Here is a 9,050-nt window from a genome sequence, read left to right as displayed (position 1 = left end):
CTCCAAACATCAGGCCTTACAGATATCCATATGCCCAAAGGAGTGGGAACTCATTCAAAAGTTGCAGAAGATCCCAGTTCAAACAGTGTTGCGAGAACTTGACAAGGAAGGAAAAATCATATTGGAACCTGAAGTAATCAAAGAACCGAAAAATCAACAGTTATGAAATAGATCAATTTCAGAGTCAATCAAGTGGAAGAACTTACCTGCTGAATATTCCACATGGGAGGACAAGAATTTATACAGAAGCATCAAGAACTACTCAATCATTGAGGACAACACTTTTTGAAGGAGAGGGGCATGTTAGGTCCCTATACTACTAATGTAACCCCTTATTGTTATTAGTACAACCCCCTTATTATATTGTTGTGCCCATGTAGTCCCCATATTGTTATTATTGTGCCCTTACATTATTATTGTTATGTTGGCTGTGATTATATTATGACCCCTTTGACTCCTATATATAGAAAGGAGGTCTTGACATTTGTATCATCGAATAATTGTTCATTTGTGTAATGTAAAGGAGGTTTCCCCCTCGAAGAGGCTTATTTCTAAGGCATTGATCTATCTTTTTTATCCTTTTGTGAGTTGGTTTCATAACACAAAGGCATGTTTGATTTTTTAAATGATTGTAACACAAAAAATATATATGGTTGTGATGATAGACCTCTTAGTGTTGTAGGGACTAGAACTATTCATCTAGAGAATGGTCAATTTAATGATGTATTATGTGTTCCAACCTTATCTTGCAACCTTCTATCTGTATATCAAATGGCCTTATTATTTATGCAACAAAATTACTTCTAATGTAACCCATAACAAGATTCTTCAAGGCCAACTCCTTAATTAGTAACTCTTGATGGTAGGGTTCATTCATTGGTACATTACTTTAATCTATAGACGGGATCCTAGGCCACAGTATTGTAACATGTCGATCTGATACCACTTGTAACATACACCGACTTTAAAAAAAAATATTTACATAGCACATAGCTTTAAATAAGTTCTTTATATGTAAATAAAGTAGTAAATCAATAAAGCAAATTGATTTTTCCCTACTGCTTGATGTGTAGTTGATAGGTATTCCAAACATGTATATTAATATGTTAAGATCACGAAGTTAACATGAAAAAACTTGTATATATAACTCGAAGACCAATATGTATGTTATCAACCATACCTTTGTTAATTTATGTTTCCAAAGGTGCGATATCAAGGTTTACCTAATTTGTTAAGGCGTATTAGGTCGTACCTCTGATGCATGTAGCACGCGCATCATAGTTGGGATTATTAAATCCATCCTACAACATGGAATACTTTCTATGCCACCTATAGAACATGATGGGTACGTGTCGGTGGGAAGGACTACTACCAGGCCAATCCTCCATGGTTGATTCTTCAGTGAAGGATATGACAACTCAGACTCACAGAGCACGAGTTAGGGTAACGAACTACCTAGTACCCCACCGGTTCAAGGTCATTCGCTCACCTGCCAACTCTGAAGAAGGCTTTGCATCTGGTGGGTTTCATATTCATTCCTCGATGGCCAAAGACGAATTTCTTACTAGTTATCACCACCAAGTATACAATGAATTTCTCTGTCTTTTTTCTGCATCGTTGCAACTAGGGTTTTAGTTTTTTTTTTTTTGTTTGCATTATTTATTCTCTTGTACATGTGTGCTTATTCTATAACCAAGTTGTATCTGGGTCTTGCTATAGTTCTTTCATATCATAACGAGCTCTAGGTTAGATATGTTTCACTTACTAAGGATTCTAACCGGTATTCGACCACGAGCCTCTTGGCTAAGGGTTCACTTGTTACTCTTACCACTACGACAAGCCCAACCATGCCATTTACCAGGTAACCCATTTTATTTATTGTCATCTCATTTCCTTGATTATTCACTAGGTATTAAGGTTTTATAGATGCGCAGTTTTACTTTTCTTTTACATTCGTAGTAATAATTTAACTCCTTGCTAAATTCTTTTAATTCTTACTTGGCCTTGGACGTAGGTGAATTTTGGCTTATTCAGTCACTACCCTATAGTTGAATTGTGAATTCTTCTTATAATTTCTGCTTTCATAATAGGTACTTATTTTCACCTTTTCTTAGTTTCAATCGATCGACTACTAGGTCCTTTTGTTGCAAAATGGTCAGGGCATGTCCCTGTGACACAGTGTTCTTGGTGTCCATCACTTTTTTAGTATTAAATTTTCCCTAAGAACCTCTTTGGGTTAGGGTTTAGATTATGAGAACCCATACGTTAATAGCCCTTTCTCATTTTTTAAGGGTTTCCATTTGGTTTTAATTTTAGATTCCAATGGACGAAGATGCTTCCTCATTACCTGAGGAGTAGTATTATATTTTTTTGGCTATGGATAAATTCTGTATTTATAAGTTTCTCCTTCGAATTCCAAGTTATATATATGATTGTGCGATATTGTATTTATAAAAGAAAGTTGTATACTCTAATATCCAATGGAACTATTCATTTTTGACGATGATGTTATTTTTCATGAAGGTTATCATGTTATTTTATTTTTTTGCATGATAGTATTTCTACAAAAATAATGACTTGCCTTAACCCATTATGGTCCAATGAAATAGTTTGCTAAGGAAAGACTAGTTTTAGATCTCAGACTTTTGTGATCCATATCAATAATTAGTATGTCTTCGGATTAATCACATGTTATAGAATGGGTCGACGTTTTGAACCAACTAATGTGGTTCATCCTCAGGAAAAATGGTAATTTTATGCCCTCCAGGCCTATTCTATTAGGTAATCCTTTTGCTTATATCAATGTATAGTATTATATTCGTTTTTCTTTTATTTCTCCCCAAGATTTTATGTTTTACATTGTTACCCCTTTTCATTTGGATTTATGGCCATAATCTTGCTTGAGGTGGATTTTGGCTCCTCTAATCTCCTCTAGACCATATGTTAGTTATTTTCATTTATGTAGACTCATGCATGCGGTACGGGATTGCTTTAGTTGATGAGATTTAATCTATTAGCCAGGGCTCACCCTACCGCACCTTTAAACTCTAAAATGGTTTCTTTTAATAAATCCTCTATGCATTAAGAAGAAGACACTATATTTCCATATGTAAATGACCTAGATACTTTACTCATTCCATTAGTTACCCTTTATTTATAATAACTCTACAGCCTGAATTCTTCTTTTTTTGTTTTTCTGCAATAACCACTTATGTTACAACAAGCCTCCCCTTCTAGTTACTTTTAACAGGCAGGTTAATTCTAACTCAATCTTTTAACCTTTCTTACATAAACTTCATAGCATAACAGACATCATTCTCGCTCAGACAGCTATATACATGTGATACCTTTTTTTTATAAGATGTAAAAACTACTTCTTTAATGTCTTAATGATATTTGGTATCGTCTAGAAAATGTTCCCTTAATCATAGATATGTTTTTTTTGTAACTATTTACAGCCACGGGTTACACCAGAACAATCCTTTTTTATTATTATTACTCCTTACGAGGAATTGTACAGTTAAATTCTACTAATAATATTATTATTATAGTTATTTTACATACATTTCTTAATAGGTCTCGAATTTCTTCAAGTGGGACATGTTCGTCAGACCTACCTAGTTCTTCTAGCCCTCAATCAATTTAGAACTTAGGAATTTTCTAGGCTAATGTTCATCATTTGGCCTAGAATTAACCTACTTCTCCAATAAAGTATAATCAGTCATCTTTATTTCGAACACACATATTTTCCACAATAAAGATTTACATGCACGAGACAAAAATAAATTCATGACAAACATTGGGACTTATCTCATCCAAATAGTATGATTCAACCACAAAACACCAGGTACAAGAGTTGTTCCATGCAACCAATGAGTATTATGTGTACATAAGGGGACTCCCTATGAGCCAGTTTCTTGCCAAAATAGTTACTTTGACAGAGGCCCAATCAGGCTTGTCAAGAGCATTAGGACTTTCCAATCCAGCCCAAAAACTTAGCCTAATAAGTTTGTCTTAAGGATCCCACTGGCTACCCACCAGCTCAAGGATGCGCAACTAGCAACATCATGTTTTAGGTTCTAAAGCTTAAAGCTTCAACTCCTCTCTTAGACCTCCTTCACGAGATACCAAGATCACCTCCGGTTTTCTTCCTTCTCACCCTCTTAACTTCCTTGCTCCAACTGAGATTATTTATCTCAGGGAGAGGAATAATTGTCTTCTAACTATCTGGTAAGCGAAATTCTCATGTAGCACTCTTTCACGTAGTTTTTTGGTTGATCGTAGTTAATATATTATTATTAAGTATAGAAATGAAATAAAATAACATTTATCATCCATGTCTGGCCTTTCACATAGCCCGCAATTTTACCAAATCATTTATGGTAAAAAAAATATTTACAGTTTTTATCGAGGATGTTACACCTTAAGAATAATAGAGAATATTCCATAAGCTCTCATGATCATATTTCTTATTACAAAAAACTACATGAAAAAATTATTATTTTTTAAATATATGTGTGTTTCTTTTATATATTTAACTTTATATATCTATAAACATTTATAATAGAAATATAAATGTTTATAGATATATAAAGTTACATAATTTAAAAGTGTGTGTGATATACATAGAAAATTAATATACATATATTCAAAAATAATAATTGACAATAAAATTTAAGGATTAAAATATTTTTTAAATACATATATGTTTCTTTTATAGATTTAAGTTTTATATTTATTGAAATATTACACTTGTATTATATTGTTTATAAATATATAAATTTATATAATTTAATTGTATATATATATATATATATATATGAAAACAAAATTTAAGGATTAAAATATTTTTTAATTTACATATCTTTCTTTTTTTATATTTAACTTTTATATTTTATTCAAATATTATACTTCTATTATAACTATTTATAAATATATAAATTTATATAATTTAAATGTGTAGGGTATAAATAAAATATTCACACACATATTCACAAATAATAAATTACCACAAAATTTAAAGATTAAAACATTTTTTAAATTTATATACGTTTCTTTTATATATTTAACTTTTACCTTTTAGATCTATTTATAACATCCATCCATACTACTCAAAAAAAAATTATTATTTACTCTACGATAACAAATTAAGACTCCATCATCCACTTTCACATATACAATGTTATATGATTAAAATGCAATATGATATGACTGAAAAAACCATGGTTCGAATTTTTTTTTTATAACAATGTCTTTTGTGCTTTAGCATAGCTCGTACGCTAAGGTTGTATGTTAATCTCTTAACCCAAATTATATTCCTTGTTGGGAGGCTCGCTCTTCCGATGGCCTACAACTAGGACTAAAGAACGTTGTCATAAATGGATATATAATCATCTTGACTACACCGTTTGGTTTCCTATCTAATAAATGCATGTCATTATTATTACAATTGGATCACAATTTAATAAGTTTCTAGAGAGCTTGATGAGGGCACGTGGCCTTAGTACTATGTAGTGAGGTGGGGCATCTATGAGTCGTTGATCATCGATTAGAAAATCATACGATTAATAGAGAACTAGTAGGTTATGGGTGTATCACCTCACCCATCGTCACTTCAATGTGTCATTCCACCCTCTGCACTTTTGGATCTGCAGTGTTTGTAATGAAACCCTAGGCCCTTCTGACCATGAATCTATAAGCACAAGGTACTATAAAAGAGTTTCTTCTCGTTTTATTGTTGTATGACAAGAAATCCTTCATTTCTAGTGCTTTTTTTGTTTTCCCTCTGTAAATTAGTCCACACTTACTGACGTTATATTTCCAATTCCAGGTTACTCATAAATGAGGGATTGTTATTTCTCTGCAAACCCAAGTCAGAAATAGGGTAGGTTAGGCCCTGCCTGGCATCATACTTCTGGCTAGGAAATTCTCATGGCAAGGTAATAAAGGGGTAGTTTACTCCTTCTTGTTATGTTTTCTACTCATGTGCCCTCCATTAGGTTTAGCGACAATTCATTACATGACCTTACAAGGTGCTCTTTTTCTTTGAAGGTTAAGTGCATGGAGTTGGTCACATATCGGTATTTTGAACTTATCTATTCATCACTTTGTTCTCATTCGACTTAGGTACTTCAAGCACAAATGTTTCTATCTAATCTCATTTACACTTGTGAACAAGTCAGTCCCATTCGATTTTTTAGGAAACTTCTAGCATGCTTGGCTCTTTCATTCACTACAAACAGTCAATCCTTCACTAGGTTTTCCTAAACTTATTTTTCATATGTTTGTCATACATGGTTTTCATGTTGCTGTCGGGGCCAATGGAAATTTTGCATAGTTTTCATAAGCATATAGATATATAGTTATTTTCTTTCTGGGCTTTAGTCGCATACTATCGTCCCATCTTTGGGCGTTATTTTCTTTTGTTTGCAGCTCTTCAGGCCTAAGGTCTCGACCATAATACAAAATGTTTTGGCACTTCGACTTTTATTTATTGACTATACTATTTTGTAACAATGTGTAATGTTGGGTCCCTCCCAGTGGTTTGTAAATAACTCTTAAATTGGCTCGATGTATGTTGTATAACTGAATTTTGATTTCCTCCTCAAATTGTCAAGGGTTTCTAATGTACTATCATTTTCTTATGTTAATAATTTATGAGTTATACATTACATGCTATAGGAATTCAACAGGTTCTTAGTAAATTATTTTATTATGATCTTGATTAGTATAGTTGTTGAGTTTAAAAGTTCTAGCAAAGTTTTCTGCAATGGATGTTTATGTGTTCGACATTTAATTGTTTAGACCTGGGACTGTTGGTCAACTGCTAAAAATGGTTGGGTCTTCATCCTAACCAAGGTCTCATGCTTTGTACCTTTTTCCCATTTACGTGTAATTTATCATTCTATCTCATGATTTTGAACTTTACTTATTCACGGAATTTTAGCACAGGTAAGCTCCTAAATTATTTTTCAAAATCACTAGGGTTGTCTAGTTAATATGTTAAGGGATTATATTAATTATTTACTCAAGAATGTCTTGTGTTTTCTCGACCAACAATGGTTAAGCAATATTTTCCCTTAGTGTTTAATTTTTTCCCTCTTTCGGTTTTTCCTTTATAACCCCATAAATTCCAGGGGTTTGGAATAACGTTCCCCGTGGTGATTTTTACTCAGGCTCCACTAGGATTGTTAACTAGAAGCCATGAATTAATTTCTTGAGTCATATTATATATCTACCGAACAAGGTTTTGGTTCTGGTAAATGTCTGCAATAGTATGCAGGGTTCCTTACTCCATGCGATTTTTTTTAATTGTCTTACACATCTACAAAAACTAAGACTAAAACACTTCCCATAAACCATGGTACGTGTATTCTTCAAGTTACCTGTTCTGAGAAAGAAATATCAAGGATACATGAGAGTCTTGCTTCCCTTTGTGTTTCCTATTCTATCCTTATTCTATAACAGATTATGAACTTTCTCATCATTTAGAGGTTATACTAACATAACTAGAAGGATTATTTACCAACATGGCATTTTGTTCTTAAACTAGTTCAACCACAACTTTCAATAATCTTTCATTTATTTACAGAAACAGTGAACATCACACATTACCATAATTTCTAATTAACAAATTGAAATAAAAGAAAAGAACAATACAAAATATTACTTATCTGTGATGAAAGTTGTCTGTAAATTCACAAATGTGGCCACACCACCCAAACAATGAGATTGGTGATTACATCCAAATATCCCCCCAAGCTTCTCAACTCCAGAGCAGTCAATTGACAAGGACCTCTCAAGGTGAATTCATAGGCATCAAGACTTCACATTCCAACCCTATTCTTATAGGTACTTAAGTCTATTTTGTAGTTCTCCACTGCCTCCCAGTCCATCTCAAGATCACTCCATGACATCGTTGGCCACACATTCCCAACATCTTGTTCAAGTTTACAGACCCCATTCTTCTTTCTCTCCCAAGGTTTCCTAAGTGTTTTCCTTATTCTGCCAACCCCCTTGATTTCCCACTAAGATTTTTTTTATCCCCAGGGAAATGAGAGAAGATAATTGTCTATAACTATTTGGAATTTGAAGATTCATTTAGTGTCATTCCATGAATTCCAAGACTTCTCACAACAAAGATAATTAATAAACTTTCTAAAACATAAAATTTTCTTTAGGATTTGTATTAAGCCCACAGGTTATTAGGTTTGCGGTAAAATTAAATGAAAATAAGTAAGCTATATCTATAATGACCAGGGGTGTTACATATTCTCCCCCTTTTGTGGAACATTGTCCCTAGTGTTTACTATTGTCCTTGAAACAGGTTAGGATATTCTTACTGCATAAAAATTTCATCCTCCCAAGTGGTGTCCTTCAGGCTAAGTGCCTATACTACACTTTAACTTGGGTGATAGCTCACCTCTATAACATTGTTTCTCTCTCATCGAGGATATGTAGATGCTCTACCAGAAACTATCTGTCTGGTTCGACCTATTTAACAATCATAATAATTCCATTATTTCTATTTAATCATTGAATCACAACACACATATATACATAATAATTTAATCATTACATTGTTACTTGCACATGTTTCCAATTAATGATCTGTTTAGGGTCATAAATATATCTCTTTAAAAATGAAACATGAAACACATTGTGGACACGTATATGACTTGGTAGTACAAGTTGGTATGCTACAGGTCCAACCCTTTCCAAAATCTGGAAGGGTCCACAATATTGGGTGTTAATTTTGCATAGCCGCCCCACCTCAAGGTACTTTTCTTAGGTTTAACTCTCACATACCCACGTGAAATTCTCGGTAAGTTCTCTTCTTGTGTGCATAAGCCTTTTGTATGTGTTGAGCAGCTTGTAAATTCTATCGGACCCTTTTTACCATCTATTCCATTTATGCTAGCATATCGAGTCATAGTATTAACTTATCTTCAGGACTACTCAAATTAGTGGGTGTTCTACATCTTTTTCCATATAATACCTCAAAAGGGATCATTTTCAATGACTCATAGTAGCTATTATTATATGTGATT

At 33.1% G+C, this 9,050-nt stretch overlaps 1 long non-coding RNA gene across 1 annotated transcript; it reads left to right on the top strand.

The window, feature by feature from the left end:
* Positions 1-1,446: 1,446 nt before the first annotated feature.
* Positions 1,447-1,749, top strand: LOC149208104 (uncharacterized). The gene is made up of 2 exons (XR_016252074.1): positions 1,447-1,581; positions 1,720-1,749. It is a non-coding gene; the product is annotated as an uncharacterized LOC149208104 (long non-coding RNA).
* The last annotated feature ends 7,301 nt before the right edge of the window (positions 1,750-9,050 follow it).

This window comes from Pinus tabuliformis, chromosome 1_2 (assembly GCF_031772625.1).
Source record: "Pinus tabuliformis cultivar Carrire ecotype Pingquan chromosome 1_2, CPIR1, whole genome shotgun sequence".
In the NCBI taxonomy this organism is placed as follows: domain Eukaryota; kingdom Viridiplantae; phylum Streptophyta; class Pinopsida; order Pinales; family Pinaceae; genus Pinus; species Pinus tabuliformis.
This window is presented reverse-complemented; position numbering and strand designations above follow the sequence as displayed.